Genomic DNA, 17840 nt, shown 5'->3' on the forward strand with positions numbered 1-17840 from the left:
GCGATTGCTTTTTCCATCCCGCTTGTGGGGGCTGGGGGCGCTGTGGCTGTGGAGCTGCTGGGGATAAGGCCACTTTCCCCCTCCTTCTCCTTTCTTTGCTTTGAGAGCTCCTCTCCAAACCTGCCTGGAGGTCAGTGCTGGTCTCCCCTTAGCTTCCTCTCTCCCCAAGCTGGCCACCCAGAGCCTGGCTGGAAAGCTTGTGAGGTCCAGGTACTGCAGAGGTTTCAGAAACTGTGTGTGTAGTCAGATATTGCTTGACCCCGAAGAAGCCAGACTTGAGCTGGGAGCTAGGCTCAGCGTCGGTGCTTCACAAAACCAGTCAACGAGCTTTTTTTATTTAGCCATCCTGTATGGAGAGGGTTTATGCACATTGGTTGGGTGGCAGGGACTGTCTTTTTGCCTCTTTGTATTCCCAGTCCTTACCATAGTGCACGTAGTAAGTGCGTAATAAATGCTTATTGATTGACTGACCATTATTAAATTGTCTACTGTGTTCCAGACTGTGCTAAACATTGAGAATCCAAGAAAGGCAAAAACAGCCCCTGCAGGGCAGCTAGATGGCACAGTGGATAGGACACCAGCCCTGGAGTCAGGAGGACCTGAGTTCAAATCCAGCCTCAGACACTTGACACTTCCTCGCTGTGTGACCCTGGGAAGGTCACTTAAACCCAATTGCCTCACCAAAACAAACAAAAAAAAAACCTCAGCCCCTGCCCTTGAGGATCTGACAGCTATATTCAGTGTGAATTGGAAGCAGTCTAGGGGAGAAGGCATTAGCATTCTGGGGGATTGGGAAAGGCTTCCTGAAGCAGAGGGGGTGGGAGCAAAGACTTGAAGGAGGCCAAGGAGGTGAGGGAGTGCATTCCAGGCATGGGGAGTCTGCCAAGGAAGAGGCAGGAGGGGGAGGGGCCGGCACGAGGGACAGCCGGGAAGCTGGGGTCACTAGTCTGAGGAGAGCCACCGAGCCAGACAAGCATCTCTCTGGACCCCATAGTGACCTAGAAAACCACCTGTTCAGTTGTTTATTTGTCATGCCCATGTCAGTGCATTGTAGTCCCAGAGGAGCTTGGGCTGCACTGGGGCGCGTGGCAGGCCCCGTGGGACCCATGTCCCTGCTAGAACAGGCCAGGCTATGAAGGGCTTTCGGTGCCCAATGGAGGGTTTTACCCGGGCCCTGGAGGCAGCAGGGGGAGCTACTGCAGGTTATTGAATGGGAAGGTGACCTGGTCCCACCCATGCCTCAGGAAGGTCACTTTGGCAGGTGAATGGATTAGAGGGAGGAGAGATGAGTCAGAGAGACTGGGCAGGAGGCTTTCCAGGAATGAAGACCCACACCCTCAGGTGTGAAAGGAGAGCAGGGGGCATATAGCAGAGATGTGGTGAGGGCAGAGTCGATCGGCCTTGTCAACACTGGCCTTGTGAGGGGAGAGGGTGAAGACTTGGGCCGAGGAATAGGGACGTTCGGAAGGAGAGAAGGGTTTTGGGGAAAGATGATGGCTTCATTGTCAGATATAATGAGCTTAGAATGTCTATGAGACATCCAGCTTGAGATGTCCAAGGGCCAGTTGGAGACGCAGGACTGGAGGTCAAGAAAAGGGTTGGGCTGGACAAAGAGATCCTAGAGTCATTTACATAGAGATGGATTAAGAGAGTAGAGACGGAGAGTCCATGGCCAGTGGGCACGACTTAGATGAAGAACAAGCAGTGGAGACTGAGAGGGACCAGTCAGATAGACAGGACAAGAAAGAGGAGAGACCTAGAGATGAGAGAGTGTCAAGGAGAAGTCCAGGATGATGATCAAGAAAAGGACATTAGAAGTGGCAGAGAAGGAGTGGGCAGAAGATGTGGGCGGCTGGGTGGCTCCGTGGGGAGAGTGCCAGGCCTGGAGTCAGGAAGACCCATCTTCCTGAGTTCAGATTTGGCCTCAGTTTCCTGATCTGTAAAATGAGCTGTAGAAGGAGATGACAAACCACTCCAGTATCTCTGCCAAGAAAAGCCCAAATGGGGTCATGGTGAGTCAGACATGATTGAAATGACTGAACAGCAATAATATGAGTAGTAGGAAGAGATGTAGCTCAGTTTCTCTACCACATCTCCTCCATAAAGATCTAAAAAGGCGCCACAGTGAGTTCTGGTCACTCAATCCAAGAACAATTCACAGTGAGTTGTTTTTCCAGCCCATGGAGGCTTAGGGAGTCTGAGAAGTGTGTGGACACCGGGGGCCACACGAGAGAGCTGAGACAGGGCTCTGGGGCTGGAAGAGAGCCCAGAGATTCCTGGGCGGGCCCAGAGGGCAACAGTGGTGCCGTCTGGGAGCTGTGTTGCCAACCACACAGCTCTGGGTCAGTGTGCGTGCAGGGGAATCTGCACAGAGGGGCCGTGGAAAGGCTCCTAGCTGTTTGTTGAGCAGGGAACGAGCTCAGAAGCAAACAGCAGGTGGATGACTGATCTGAGGGGCAGATCAAGGACTCAGGCGGGGGTAGAAGCCTGCAATGGATAAGTAGGGTGGGAGTCCCACTCCAAAGGGGAGTCCTTCTGAACCTGCAGAGCCTTTCAGTTGGCTAAGAGTGGCCGAGTCCGTCATCAGTCTGTGGACACTCCCAACTAGGGACAAACCTGGATTTGGAATTTCTTGCAGAGCTCATCACCCCAGAACGCATCACTTTGAGAGCATTAAAAGCTTGCAGACCCCAAGCCTGAGCTGCGAAAGCAACATAAGTATGTAAGAAGACAGAAATTCAGAAGTGTGCAGAGTCCAACATGAATATCACGTACAGAGTTAAGAAGTTGGCTGGAAAAACGAGCAAACAGAAACAAGTCCACCCAAAAGAGCTATCATGGGGAGAGGGAAGGTCAAGACACAAACCGAAGAGAAGAGAATGACTCAAAACATTTTGTAAGCGAAGCCTCAAAGAAAAATGCAACAGGGATACAAATCCAACCAGAATTCCTGGGATAGTTAAAGTGTAACAGTTAAAATAAGGTAAACTGAGGCACTAAGTTCTGAGCATGACTAATTGATTGGGAAAGTGTGAATTTACTGCTAAATGGGATTTCAGCTTCCTCAGTAAGCTCAGACCCTGAATGAGAGGGACACTTTAATAGATTTTGGGGAGTACAGAATGAAGAACAAAACAGGAGGGTAGCTGACATCACAGGATTGAGGACAACATGACTGGTGACATAGCTGAGGCATGGGGAACAATGTGATTGGTCGAAAGTTTGGTGATGAAGGGCTACTACAACTTTCTCCTTCCCCACTGTGACTAAGACTAAATTCACTGTTTTAGTCCTCCTGCAAGACAGCAGCCCAGATGTTTTTGGATAGCAAACTAGGCATCCTTGTAGGATAGCTTGGTGGTATAAAGATATTAAGCCAAACTCCCTAATAGCAAACTGCATCCCTCAAGGCTATCAGAATTCCTTGAGGCAAGAAGAGAACAGTGATTACAAAGAGAACAGGATTTCTGAACTTAACCTATTGCAAGCTATCTGAATATTTATACTAAGTTCAGAGACAAAGTACCTCGATTTAGGGAGTTACAGCACAAAATCAATTAATTGCAAATAAGACCAATTAAAAAAGGTACAGAACCAATCTTGATAATTTCAAAAGCAAGATTTTAAGAGGAAAAAAAAGAAAAATAATTAAAAAAACTGGTTGAGAGCAGTAGAGGAAAAAATGGGAAAAGATGAGAACTATGGGAAAAAGATAAGAAAATTTACAGCTTGGAACAAAAATAAGATCCAAAACATTACCCAAAACTTATTGTAACTCCCTGAAAATTAGAATTGTTCAAATAGAAGTTAATGACTTCATGACACATCAAGAAATATTAAAACAAAATCAAAAGGCTGAAAAAAAAAATAGAAAAAAAGGTGAGGCAGCTTATATAGCAAAACCACTGACCTGGAAAACATATTGAGAAGAGAGGTAGTTAAGTGGCGCAGTGGATAAAACATCGGCCCTAGATTTAGGAGGACCTGAGTTCAAATATGACCTCAGATACTTTACGCTACACGTGTGACCCCGGGCAAGTCACTTAACCCTCGTTGCCCCGCAAAAAAAACCCAGACCAAAACAACCACCACCACCAAAAAAACCAATATGCAACAGAAGTTAACAGGTTTGGGTAAGAGAGGTAATTTAAGGCTCACTGGATGACCTGAAAGCCCTGACCAAAAAAAGAGCTAGACATTATATTTCAAGAAATCATAAAAAAAAAGCCTTGATTTCTTGGAATCAGAGAGGTGGAATAAAAGAGGGAATAGATTGAGGGATTACTCAGAAGCAAAACAAACTCTTAAAGAGGAGACAGGAAAAGAGGGAAAGAAAAATGTAAGGATGGAGGGAAATACTCGATTAGCGATCACCCATCAAACTGAAGAGTATAGCGGACTGGATCAGAAACTAGAATCCAACAATATCTTGTTTATTAAAAACATAAAATTGAAAGATACACACAAGGTTTAAGTAAGACTGGAGTAGAATCTCCAGAATTATACCTCAGCTGAAGTTTTTAAAAAAAGGCAAGGACAGTAATCATGATCTCAGACAAAGCAACACCAAAGATGGACCTGATAAATAGGGAAGCTACATTTTGCTTAATGTCACCATAATCAATGAATTAACTTACCATTGACCATTCTCAGACATAGATAAATCTAACAAAAAAATTTAAAAAATGAAGAACCTTAATAGAATTTTTGAAAAGTTATATATGATAGATCTTTGGAGGTTGATTGGATGAGTATAGAAAGGAGTATTCCTATTTTTCAGCAGTGCATGGCATCTTCACAAAACCCAACCATGTATTTGAGCATAAAACCTCACAAATGCAGAAAAGCAAGAATATTAAATGCATGTTTTATCAATCGTGATGCAATAAAAATGACATTTAATAAAGGAACTTTGAAATAAAAAATATTAATTGGAAACAATCCTAAAGAATGGGTGGGTTAAATCATAGGACAAGTCATCGAAGCAATTAATAATTTAATTGCAACACACCAAACTTTTGGGATGTAAGGGGAAAAAGCTCATCATTAACTTTGGAGAGAGCAGTTTTAGTTGAATGAGTAACAGACTGCAGAGAGTTAAGAATGCCAGAGTTTGTTTATAATGAGGACCCTTTCAAAGTGGTCTTTTGCTCTTCCCAATAGACTCTATAGCTTCTGAAAGCTTCCCATTGAGGAGAATCTCTCTTTTAAGTAAGCCATATTTTCGGTTTCCTCTATAACATAGTTACCCCCAGTAGCTTTCTCTTTCCCCATTTCGGAGCACCATCCCAAGATGACAAAAACAGGGCCAGGTTGGGCGTAAAGTGAAGTAGAGGAATCTATTATTTCCTGTTACTTTTTAGCTCCTGGAGTTGAATGAGTATCAGAGGCATCAGGTGGTCAAATCTGCGCTTAAAGAAAGTTGCTTTGGCTGCAGCGTGCAGGCAGCTGGTGGTGCTGAACTAAAGCCCAGAGGAGAGATCGGGGATGGATATATAGATTAGAGCTTCTCACCTTATATCCTATGGACACTCAGCCATGTACCTCCTCCTCCTATCCCTTCCCCTCCTGTCTTTAAGAGATTCTTTATATTATGGGCCCGGGCTGATACCGTAGGCTCCATTTTCCTAAAAAAAGATATTCAATTCCTGCTGTGCAAAGTCGACTGAAGAGACTCCGTGTTTAACCCCTGCTTGATCTTTGGGGCATGTGCGGCCAGCCTGCAGAGAATGGCAGCAGTCTGAAGATATCCCCGTGCACATGTACTTAGCTGGGGGGAAAACTGAGGTGGGGGAAAACCTACCTCCTCATCCTACTTGTACCAGTCAGTGTTTTCCTGCCCTTATCACGCCCACGTATAAATGCAGAGTATGGTGATCAGGGTCCAGTCCAGTGCATTCCAACTGCTTGCTGCCTCACTGTGCTAATCAGTACTTGTGCCTTTCTTTTCCTGAATTTGCCTCAGTGACCAGGCTGAGGCCCCAGCCAAGATTCCTGTTAACGCTGCTTTGGGTAGGAGGTTGGCATGGATGCAAAATTCTAGTTATTTTATGATTCTGAAGATTTAAACATTCTTACTTAAAAGAAATTATCCTGAACCACTAAAAATTACCCATTTGCCAGGGAACAGTATATAAGGCAGCACTGCTTTTGGCTAGGGTTTTGATCTGCTCATTTTTTACATGATTTTTCTTGCCGTTTTGCCAACACGACTTATAAGGAAACATGTTTTTCATGATTTCACATGTATAATTGATAGCACATGCTTGCCTTCTCAATGAGTGGGAGGGGGCAGGAGGGAGGAAGAGAATTTGGAAATCAAAAATTTAAAAAAATGAATGTTAAAAAAAAACTTGAAAATGCAGCAGTAGGCAATATTGGAGAGATCCATTTCATAAAATCAGATTATAAGTTGCTGGGACTAGAACGTTGGGCATCTACGTCCTGGGATCATGTTTCCTCTTGTTCTCAGTCCCTGTTTCATAGAATCAAAGAACAATAAAGTTCTCCTGGTTTTCTTCCTTCTACTTCTCTTTTTTTCTTCTCTCTCCTTTTAAAAAACCCATTTTCACTTAAATATATAAAGACAAAAAAGAGAATATTTACATGTGTGCAGCACGCCCTAAAAAGAGGATTCACTATAAAACTGTGACTTTACATTTCATAGTTTACTACTTGTCGTTTTCAAAGCTACTCTGTTTTCTGTGCTTCCTTCTACCTTTTTTGTATTCTCTGCTGTGCACTTTATATGCGTTCCCCTCTCTGATTTGCTAGTTTCTAATAGTTCCTTTCTAGTTATTAAAACAGTACCTTTCCTTTTCAATACATTGTTACTTTGTTAGCCTAGGTCAGAGCACTAAATGTATTTTGATGATTCAAAAGGTTCGAGAGACATACTTTCGGGGTAGTTTAATCGTTTTATTAATAAAAGGAAGGCCATTTGATCTTCTCTCTTAGACCAAAGACAGTCATGGTGGGCAGCTCAGTGCTTATGTGTTCTTTTGTAAGAGGAGTGGCAATCAAGTCTGGTTAACAAGGAGAGAAAGAATATGACAACGAGTGGCTGGGAGTCACCCGTGGACAGAGAGTCTATCTCTATACCCAGCCCACCCCCAGCCTCGGGCAGTTTGTTCAAAGAATTTATGCCCCACTCAAGCTGAGCAGAACATAACGGCCCACTTTACTTGGGTGGCATCTTGAACTAGAAAGTTAGTCCAGTCCCATTGTCAGCAATGTCCTAGAGATTGAATTTTTGAAAATCAGGACTTTAGAAAAGGGGGTGAGTGATGGATCTCCCCAAATCATTGGCTACTAATAATTACTCCTCTCATTATTTGACAATAAAATTGCATCTCTTTAAAAGATGATAAAATGAACAGTTTTCACAAACCAGAAGGTCCTTTCTTCAGTTATATTTACTTAATAAGGTTTTACTTCTATCTATTGCCCCTTTATGTTTTCTATACATCTTTTAAAAAGTCTATCTGCTCCACCTTTTGATAATCTCTAAGTTTTAGGTCATCGCTAAAGGTCAGAGGAAAAGGAGATAAGTGGTTGTTGGAGGATCCTTTGCTTTGAGGAAGCTCTTGGTTGACCTAATAATAAAGAATTCAAGTGTCTTTTTGCACCATTGTTGAGAACCTCCCAAAGACTTTTTTTTTTTGGTTGTTGTTGTTGTTGTTGTTTTGGTGAGGCAATTGGGGTTAAGTGACTTGCCCAGGGTCACACAGCTAGTAAGTGTCAAGTGTCTGAGGCCGGATTTGAACTCAGGTCCTCCTGACTCCTGGGCTGGTGCTCTATCCACCATGCCACCTAGCTGTCCCCCAAAGACTTTTGAAAACAAATGATTGCTCTACACTTCTGGTGGCTCTCTTTGGCACAGATGATGTTACCAGGAGGGACCCAGAAAGTTTTAGCCAAGATGAATGAACAAGTCTTAGGCAAGAAAACGAAGACCCCAAGGATGTGTGGGCTTTGCATTATTGCCACCCACTGCAGTGAAAGGGATCCAGAAAAGAATAGCTAGTTTGGGGATGAGCATGTGGGTAAGAAGATGGTGCCTAAGGATAGGTGGCCGTGGATTTCTAGACTGCGGCTTCAAGCCATGGTAACAGACTCCTGTAGGGATGGATCCGTGCATACTGACTTAGAAAACCACCAATGGACACCCTCTGTGTTACATTGTTTTTTGGTTTATTTTGTGAAATGTTTTCCAGTTACATTTTAATTTGGTACTGGTAGGACTCTGGGAGTTTGGCTGCAGGTTGTGGGTGTAAGATCAGCTTCTGAGTGGGGACCTTGTCCCCTCCATGGCAGGTATCTAAGAAATACTGAGGAGCCCTAGTCTGGCTTGGTGTCTTGCAAGTGTAAGTCAGAATGCTTTAGACTGAAAGGGATAGAGGAGGGAGAGAACTCCCTTAGTGTGTCCATGCGCCTAGATACAATAGGGGCGGCTATAACAGAAAGAAGACAGTTTGTAAACTCAGGTATTCCAGGAAGCAAACTTTAAGGAAGGAGCCAGTAAAGCCTGTGGTTCCAAGTGTGTAGACACGGATTCCCAAAATGTAGGCAAAGACGATGTGAACGTGAGGTCCTAGTGCAGAGAGGCCCATTAGGCCTCCGCAGTCACGGAGATGTTGTGGAATGAGACTTGGGGACTAGGATGGGGCTCTGTTTCCAAAGAAACAGGCTGGGAAAAGGGGAGTCACAGTGTTGGGTATAAAGAAGGTATGTGTGCAAGAACATTCAGTGACGATGGAGTGAAGGGAAAGTGGAGAATCACTTTGGAAAGTCCACGAATAAGGATCGATGGGAGGAGAACAAGAAGCACTTTCATAGAAATGGTTCAAGAATGTCTGGGAGTCACAAAGCGCAGGGTAGCTTCCTCTAGAACTAGGCCCCAGACTGTTGGTGCAGTTCCCCAGAGGGAGGAAGGTGCGCGAGATGCTGGGCCCAGAGGCTCCTCAGTGGTCCATGGACACTCAGTGGGTCTCCTTGGTGAACATTTTTCTTAGGGTCCAGGACAAGGGTGGCCTGATGAGAGCATAAACCTGAGAGATAATTAGCCCCGCAAAGCACCAGCTGATGGGAACTGACCCCCCTTCACTGAAGACGGAGCTCCAGGCTTTTCTCACTCCCTTTCCCCGCCTCGTCCCTCTCCAGCCCTGAATGACTTTGGGTTCACTTGGTGTGTGTCAGCTCCTTGAGGGACTGTTCTCTTTTTGGCTTTTGTATCCATCCCCATTTGCTAGCTCAGTACTTGGCACGTGATGGCCAATAGTGTTTTCCATTGTACTTAGAAGCTGCAAATGCCCTATGTCTTTTATTGCATTTGGTTTCACAGTCATAACAACTCTGTGAGGCAGGTGCTATCATTATCTCGATCTTAAAGATGAGAAAACTGAGGCAGACAGCAAGTAAATGACTTGCCTAGGGTCACACAGTCACTAAGTGTTTAAGGCTGGATTTGAACTCAGCATTTCTTAACTCTAGGATCAGTGCATTATTGGAACCTGAGTTCAAATCCTGCTTCATATGATTTCTGGATGTATGACCCTGTGCAAGTCACTTAATCATTGTTTGCCTTAGTTTCCTCATTTGTAAAATGGAGATAATAATACTCCCAGGGTTGTTGTGAGGATCCAATGAGATAATATTTGTAAGGTGATCTGCAAACTTTAATGCACTCTATAAATTCTGTGATGATAAGATGCCGCCTTGCTGCTGGTGGGCACTTAAATGCTTATTGCATAGAACTGAGTGGATGAGGTTTGCAGAGGGAGCGGGGCTAGAGTACAAAGGCCAATGAGACTGGAAGCTGCACAGATTGTCCATGGGTAAAGGAAGTTCTTTCCTCACTTTCCCATACCAAGGACATTATAGATTCAGCTAAAAACAAAAATAAAAAAAGCAGAAAGCTTCAAAATTGCTTTCCTCATAACAAACCCTGGGTGGTTTCTTATCCACATTTTGCAGGCGAGTAAACTGAGGCTTTGAAAGGTTACTGGACTTGGCCATGGAACACCGAGGTCCCCGAACTCTAGACCTGGGGCTGGTTCTGCCTCCCTAGCTTTGGGATTTCACAACCCAAACCAAAGTGGTTTTTTGTTTGTTTGTTTGTTTGTTTGTTTGTTTGTTTGTTGTTGTTGTTTTTTGCGGGGCAGTGGGGTTAAGTGACTTGCTCAGGGTCACACAGCTGGTAAGTGTCAAGTGTCTCAGGCCGGATTTGAACTCAGGTCCTCCTGAATCCAGGGCTGATGCTTTATCTACTGCCACTTGGCCGCCCTCAAAGTGTTTTAATAGTGTCTGATTATTGAGACCATACTGATAGGTTTCCAGGACTTTCTTTTTTCAGAATGATCAATGCAAAAGTGACTCTTGGAATTAATTTTAAGTATTCACAAACTCAGTACTTTGATCCTTCTGCAAGATTTTGGAATGTGTTTCATGTATTTTAAAAACATTCCTGGCGGCGGCTAGGTGGTGCAGTGGATAAAGCACCGGACCTGGATTCAGGAGGACCTGAGTTCAAATCCGGCCTCAGACACTTGACACTTACTAGCTGTGTGACCGTAGGCAAGTCACTTAACCCCCATTGCCCTGCAAAACCCCCCCCCCCAAAACAAAACAAAACAAAACAAAACATTCCTAGATGAGAGAAAGCTCTCAGGAAGGGGAGATGGCAAGAGATGAGAGGGACAAATGTAAGAACCGAAGATTTCAGTAAAATGGGATTTAAAAAGCCAGATGCAGAGCAATAACCAGGAAGACATTCAGCGGAACTCCCACCCTCCCCCACTCAAACACCTCCAAACACATCTAGAACGTGTGCCTGTCTGAATTCTGTTTGGGGAAAGCCCCCCCCCCCCAAAAGCTAGGTGTGTTATGCTTCCAGCCAACACGGGCTTTGGGAGACGTGGAGAAGGTCTGTAGACAGTGGGGACAGGGTTTGGTCGGGAATATCCTGAGGGCCACCAAAGAGAGGCTGAGTTCTGAGGAGAGAGGAGGTCCCAGGCCCACGCCAGAAGACCCAGAACTCCTACAGAAAGGCGGGGAGAGGTGCCAACTGGCAGCTTTGTCATCTGCTACCCAATCCCAAGTCATAGATCCCAGGATGGACAGAGGAGGGGCCTTGCACCCAAGGGTCCTGGACTGTATGAGATCCCAGGAGCAGGGCAGGGTCTCCCTTCTGCCTTCAGGCCCACTTTGAAACCTGCAGAGGATTGACTAGTACAGGAATCCCACGCCAAAGGGAAGCCTGAAGTTTTGTCACTATGGACGAGTAGCGGCTCACTAATAGGGGAGTCTAGCAACATCTACTATTACTCAGACCCAAATCCAGGTTCGAGACTTGCAGAGCTCAGACCAGGGGCAGCAATCAGACATTGCCTGGGATCAGACCACTGTGGGTAGTCCCCAGCCTGAGCTGTCTCTGAGCGCCACAAAACTCAATTCTCCAAGAAAGCATCAGTAAGACCAGCCCAGACCTTCCCTCTAGCAGTGTGCAGAGCCTAGTTCTAATATCAGGTCTGGAATCAGAAATCAAGCAGAAAGAATGAGCTAACAACAAAAAAAATCTCACCACAAAAAGTTAAGGTGATGACAACGCTGAAGAAACAAATCCAGCAAAGCCTCTGAGAAAAGTGCAGCTGGACACAAATACAACTAGAATTCTCGCTAGAGATAAAACAGGACTTTAAAATGTTAATACAGTGAGTCTGCCAAGTGAACATTTCTTAAGCACCTGCCATGTTCCAGGCACTGCACTGGGGATACAGAAAGAGGCAAAAGACAGTGCCCGCCCTCAAGGAGCTTACAGTCTGATAGGAGAATACAGGAAACAAAAATAAACACACAAACTCTACAAAGCATAGAAGAAGGCCTCTGGAATTAAGAGGTTTGGGGAAAGCTTCTAGTAGAAGGTGAGATTTTAGTTGTGACTTCAAAGAAGCCAGGAAGGTTGGAAGGAGGAGGGAGAGTGTTTCAGGCATGAGGGACCACCAGGGAGAATGCCCAGGAGCAGAGATGAAGGGTCTGGTTCTCGACAGCCAGGAGGCCAAGTGCCCTTGGATTGAAGGGACTTGTGGGGGCGTGAGGTATAAGAAGATGGGCAGGCTAGGAGAGGGCTAGGTTATGAAGGGCTTTAAATGTCCGACCATTCTGTATCTGTACCTTGAGGCAATTGGGAACCACTGGAGTTGGAGTGGGGGTGGGTCCCATGATGAGCCCTGCTTTTGAGGAAGATCCCTTCAGTGACTGAATGGAGGATGGATGGAAATCAGGAGAGTGCTGGGGCAGGCAGACCCACTAGCAGCTACTGCACTAGTATAGGCATGAGGTGGGGAGGGTCTGCGACAGGGTGGGGGCAGTGTCAGGAGAGAAGGGAGTGTGTTGGAGAGATGCTGCAAAGGTGAAGTCACAAGCCTTGGCAACAGCTTTAGATATGGGGGGTGAGAGATAGGAAGTCCAGGATGACTCCTGGGTTGTTTAGCCTGAGGGTGGGTGATACCGCCTCTACAACATTAGGAAGGGGAAAGATAACAAGTTCTGTGTGGAGCATGTTAAGTTGATGATGTCTGCTGAACAACTAGTTTAGGTGAGACGAGGTCAGCAGAGAATTTGGGGTGGGATGGCTAGGTTTGAGAATCATCGTCACCGAGATGGTGGTTAGATCCATGGGAGCTGATGAGATCACCACATGAAATTGTACAGAGGGGTAAGAGAAGTGAGCCTAGGATAGACCCACCGTGTGGGACATGTAGAGTTAGGGGCGTGACCTGCATGAGGATCCAGCAAAGGGGAGGGAGAAGGACAGGTCAGATGAGGGGGAGGAGAACCAGGAGAGAGGTCCTGAGTGTCGAGGAGAAGGAGGAGAGGAGCAGCATCAAAGGCTTCAGAGAGCTCAAGAAGAATGAGGACCGAGCAAAGGCCGTTGGCTCTGGCAAGTTAAGAGATCATTGATGGGGCAGCTAGGTGGTGCAGTGGATAGAGCCCCGGCCCTGGAGTCAGGAGGACCTGAGTTCAAATCCAGCCTCAGACACTTAACACTTACTAGCTGTGTGACCCTGGGCAAGTCACTTAACCCCAACTGCCTCACTTTAAAAAAAAAGAAAAAAGAGATCATTGATAACTTTGGAGAGAGCCATTTTGTTGGAACGAGGAGGTAAAGACCTGGACTGGAAGGGCTTAAGAGAGCGAGGAGAGGGAGAGTAAGAGGTGTATGTATAGAGTAAGAGTAAGATGGCTTCGAGGAGTTTGGCTGTAAAGGACGGAAGAGTTTAGGACCGCAGTAGTTAGCAGGGATGGAAGGGCATGTCATGAGTCGGCAGAGAAGGAGAAATTGGAAATGAGTGAAAGGGGGAGTAACAGAGCAGGGCAGTCCAGGGGAAGAGATGGCAGGGCATGGGATCACTTGTGCAGTCAGAGGTTTGCCACCTCTTCCTAGAAAACCCCTAAGTGGTAGGAGATGAGGAAGAGGGGAAAAGAAAGCTCACAGTGAATGGCCTCAGCCTTTTCTGTATAATGTGGCGAGTGTCCCAACTGAGAGGTCAGGTTTGAGGAGGGGTGAGAATCGATAAAGGAGGACTGCCAAACAGCAGTGAGGGCCTTGTTGAGGTTGGTAGTGGCCCCCAGTTACCCCAGCGGCTCCATAATTTTCTCTACCCTTGTTCAGCAGCATGTTTTGAGGAAGGAAGGTGGTGGATGGGGGTGTTGGGGTGATCCAAGGCAGAGGTTTGACTGAATGCAATTGTTGAAATGATAAAGGGAACAGAGACTCAAGAGAATGGTGTAGAGTTGAACTGGTTTACCATGGGGTCAGGATGGGGAAGAGAAGAGAGAGTGGCTAGTGCAGGTGCGATGGCCTGGGAAAGAACTGAGGTCAAGGGATGTGAGGTCATGGTGTGGATAAAGAATAGGGTTGGATAAGGGAAAGAAGAGGTGGCAAGCCAAGAGACTGTGATCAGATAAGGTAAACATGGAGGTGATGCATTTGTGGGCTATGGAAAACTCAAACACCGTCTCTGTATGTGGCGTTGTAGCTTGTGGGATGTGAGTAGGGTGAGGAACTGAAGGGTTAGGCTGTGGTGATGTTCGCTACTACGAGGACAGGAGTTGAGGAGGAGAGAAAAATTGTGGAACCAGGCCCTGAAGTTTTCGAAGAAGGAAGGGGAGTGATCTGGAGGTCTGTAGACTAGGATTTTGATTGGGTGGTAGATATGGATTGCATGAACCCCAAAGAAGGAGAGGTTACTGAGTGTTGGAGATGGGGGAAGAACATGGCAGTAACCAGGGACTGAGCCTAAGGGAGTAGGTGAGGATGTAACCAGTGCGGGAAAGGTTGCCAGGGAAGCGATGCCATGAGTGGAGGGGCAGGTCTAGTTGATTGCTAAAAGATGGGAGAAGAGGGAGAGGAAAAGGCTTAAGATGAAGCCATCTTTATTGTCCAGATGGCGCAGTAGAAGTGGTAGGGTCTGTCTGGGACTGTGGAATGAGAAGGTTGAGAGGACGGGAACAAGGAAATAGGTGGTGGGGCATGGGGTTTGGGTGGGGACCAGTAGGCATTCAGAATCACTGAGATACGTGAGGTGTGAAGGTGAGTATTTGCATGATTGTGTGGAAGGCACCACTTGACCCAGAGGAGACTTGAGATGGAAGGCACACAGATGGGAAGCTCTGTTTCCTTTTCCTCTTCCTTCTGAAGGAGATGGAAGCCCTGCTCTCCACCCTATTGAAAGTGTACAGTCAGAGTAAGGTCACTCCTCAAGAGCACTTGAGGGAAAAAATTGGAAAAGAAATGAAAGCTGTGTAAGAAAGAATTAGAAAGGGGATTAACAGCTTGGCACAAGAGATACACAACCTTAGCTATCTATTGCCATATGAAAAATGCTCTAGATCACTATTGATTAGAGAAATGCAAATGAAAACAACTCTGAGGTACTACCTCCTACCTATCAGATTGACTAGTATAACAAAAAAAAAGGAAAATAATAAATGTTGAAGAAGCTGTGGAAAAATTGGAACATTAATGCATTGTTGGTGGAGCTGTGAACTGATCTAACCCTTAGACCCAGTAATACCACTTCTAGGTCTGTATCCCGAAGAGATCATAGAAAGGGGAAAGGACCCACATGTACAAAAATATTTATAGCAGCTCTCTTTGTGGTGGCAAAGAATTGGAAACTGAGGGAATGCCCATCAGTTGGGGAATGGCTGAACAAGTTGTGGTTATACACATGTAATGGAATACTATTGTGGTGGCAGATTTCAGAGAAACTTGGAAGGACTTAAGTGCACTGATGCTGAGTGAAGTGAGCAGAACCAGGAGAACATTGTACATAGTAACAGCAACATTGCGTGATGATCAACTGTGATAGACTTGGCTCTTCTCAGCAGTTCAGTGAGCCAAGACAATTCCAAAGGACTCATGAAAGAAAGTGTTCTCTACACCCAGAAAAAAGAACCGTGGATTCTGTGTAGATTGAACCATACTGTTTCTATTTTTTGGCTGGGTTTTTTTGAGGTTTTTCCCTTGTGCTTTGATTCTTCTTTCACAACATGACTAATGCAGAAATATGTTTAATGTGATTGTACATATATAACCTATATCAGATTACTTTCTGTCTTGGGGTGGGGGAGGGAAGGGAGGAAGGGAGAAAAATTTGAAACTAGAAATCTTAAGAAAACAAATGTTGAAAACTATTGCTACATGTAATTGGAAAATAATAAAATACTTTTCTGGAAGAAAGAAAACCTATGGAATTGAATGAAAATGAGACTTGGAAAAATAGATTCTCAAAGTTATACTTCACCTTAAGTGAATTATGGCTTTATGATAAAGAATTAAAGAAGATATTGCAATATCTTGTGGACTCAGTGCCGAATTATGTAAAACAAGATGGTGGCAAAAAAAGGACATGGTGCATATTAAAAGTTTTTAAAGAGATTTTTTAAAAAAGGCGCAAAACCTTGTCCAAGTAACAAATGCCTTGAAAATTGGAATGGACCAAACAGAAGCCAGCGACTCTTTGAGACAACAAGAAATATTAAAACAAAGTAAAAGAATAAATGTTAGGTATCGCATAGGAAAAACAACTGACCTGGAAAACAGATCAAGAATTTAAGAATCACTAGACTACCCAAAAGCCACGAGAAAAGAAGAGCCTAGACAGCATATTTCAAGAAATCTTAAAAGAAAACTACTTAATAATAAACATTTGTATTCAAAGTTTTGAGTTCCAAATTTTATCCCTTCCCCCTTCCATAGACAGTAAGCAATCAGTTAGAGGTTATGCATGTGCAAGGAGAACGACTTAGATCTCTCAGAAATAGAGTGCAAAACGGAAATTGAATTCACTGGATACATCCTGAAAATTACCCCAAAGGGAAATATTCCAGGGCTTTAAGGTTGATGAAAAAATACTGCAAGCAGCCAGAAAGAAAGAATTTAAGTGCCAAGGATCACACATGATTTAGTAGCAGCGCTTATAAAGGAGCAGAGAACTTGGAAGATGATATTCCAGAAGGCAAAGGACATAGTCAAGAATAACTGATTCGGAAAAACTGAGTATAATCTTATAAGGAAAAAGTGGATTTTAAATGAAATAGAAGACTTCCAAATGTTCTGATGGAAAGACCATAGATACATAAAACCTTTGAAGTGCAAACACAGGAGTGAAGAGAAACACAATGGTAAACACGAATAAACAATCTTAAGGGACTAAATGAGGAAAGTTTGCTTACACTCAAATATGGGGGGGGGATGAGTCATCATGGGGGTCACAGAGTGCCTCTAATTAGAAAAAGCCTGGGAATGGTGGTTCTGTATCTTGATGATCTTAAGAGAAGAATGGAAAGAGAGGTGAAGAGGAATACACTATGGGGGAAGGGAAAAGAAGGTTGGGGAAAATGGTCTCATGTAATCAGGCATTTGACATTATACCAACAAGGGAGTGGCTGACACTTGAACCTTCTCTCATCTGAACAATACAGAGCTAGGTACAGACATATTTAATTCCACAGGGAAATGTATGGGAGAATTAGGGAGAGGGAACCTTAAGGGCAGCTAGGGGGCACCATAGTGGATGAAGCATTGTGCCTGGAGTTAGGAAGACTCATTTTCCTGAGTTCTAATCCAACCTCGGACACTAGCTGTGTGACCCTGGAAAAGTCACTTAACCCAGTTTGCCTCAGTTTCCTCATCTGTAAAATAAGCTGGAGAAGAAAATGGCAAACCATTCTAGTACCTCTGCCAAGAAAACCCCAAACAGGATCCTGAAGAGTGGGACGGGACTGAAACAACTGAATGATGACAAGGTTAAGGGAGGGAATAGTCCTTATCAAAACAAGGAAGCATCAAAATATTTATAGCTCTTTTTGAGATGGCAAAGAATGGACATTTCAGAGGGTGCCCATCAGTTGGGGACTGTCTGAACAAGTTATGGTATAAAAATATGATGGAATTGTTCTGTGCTGTAAGAAATGATGAAGGGGGTGTTTTCAGAGAAATCTGGGAAGACTTGTATGAACCGTTGCAGAGGAAAGTGAACAGAACTAGGAGAACAAACAGTTTATACAGTGATGATACAGTCAAGACAAACAGATCTGAAAGAATTAGGAACTTTGATCCGTTCCACAGAGTTGATGCCAAAATATGCTCCCCACCTCCTGAAAGAGAGAGATACATATATTTTCATACCTGGACAAAGAAGAAGTTTGTTTTGCTTAACTATAGATGTTTGTAATGGGGCTTTTGTTTTCCTTTGGTTCTCAGTTGGGGGGGGAGGGAGGGTTCAAGGGAGAGAAAATGGATTTTTGCCAGATTCTTAGCAGCTGCAGAAGCT

General features: G+C 44.6%; 1 protein-coding gene across 1 annotated transcript in view; it reads left to right on the forward strand.

The window, feature by feature from the left end:
• Positions 1-17840, forward strand: part of PASK (PAS domain containing serine/threonine kinase) — a 74217-nt gene that overhangs the window by 12947 nt on the left and 43430 nt on the right. The window lies entirely within an intron of this gene.

The sequence above is a fragment of the Dromiciops gliroides genome, chromosome 3, assembly GCF_019393635.1.
Source record: "Dromiciops gliroides isolate mDroGli1 chromosome 3, mDroGli1.pri, whole genome shotgun sequence".
In the NCBI taxonomy this organism is placed as follows: domain Eukaryota; kingdom Metazoa; phylum Chordata; class Mammalia; order Microbiotheria; family Microbiotheriidae; genus Dromiciops; species Dromiciops gliroides.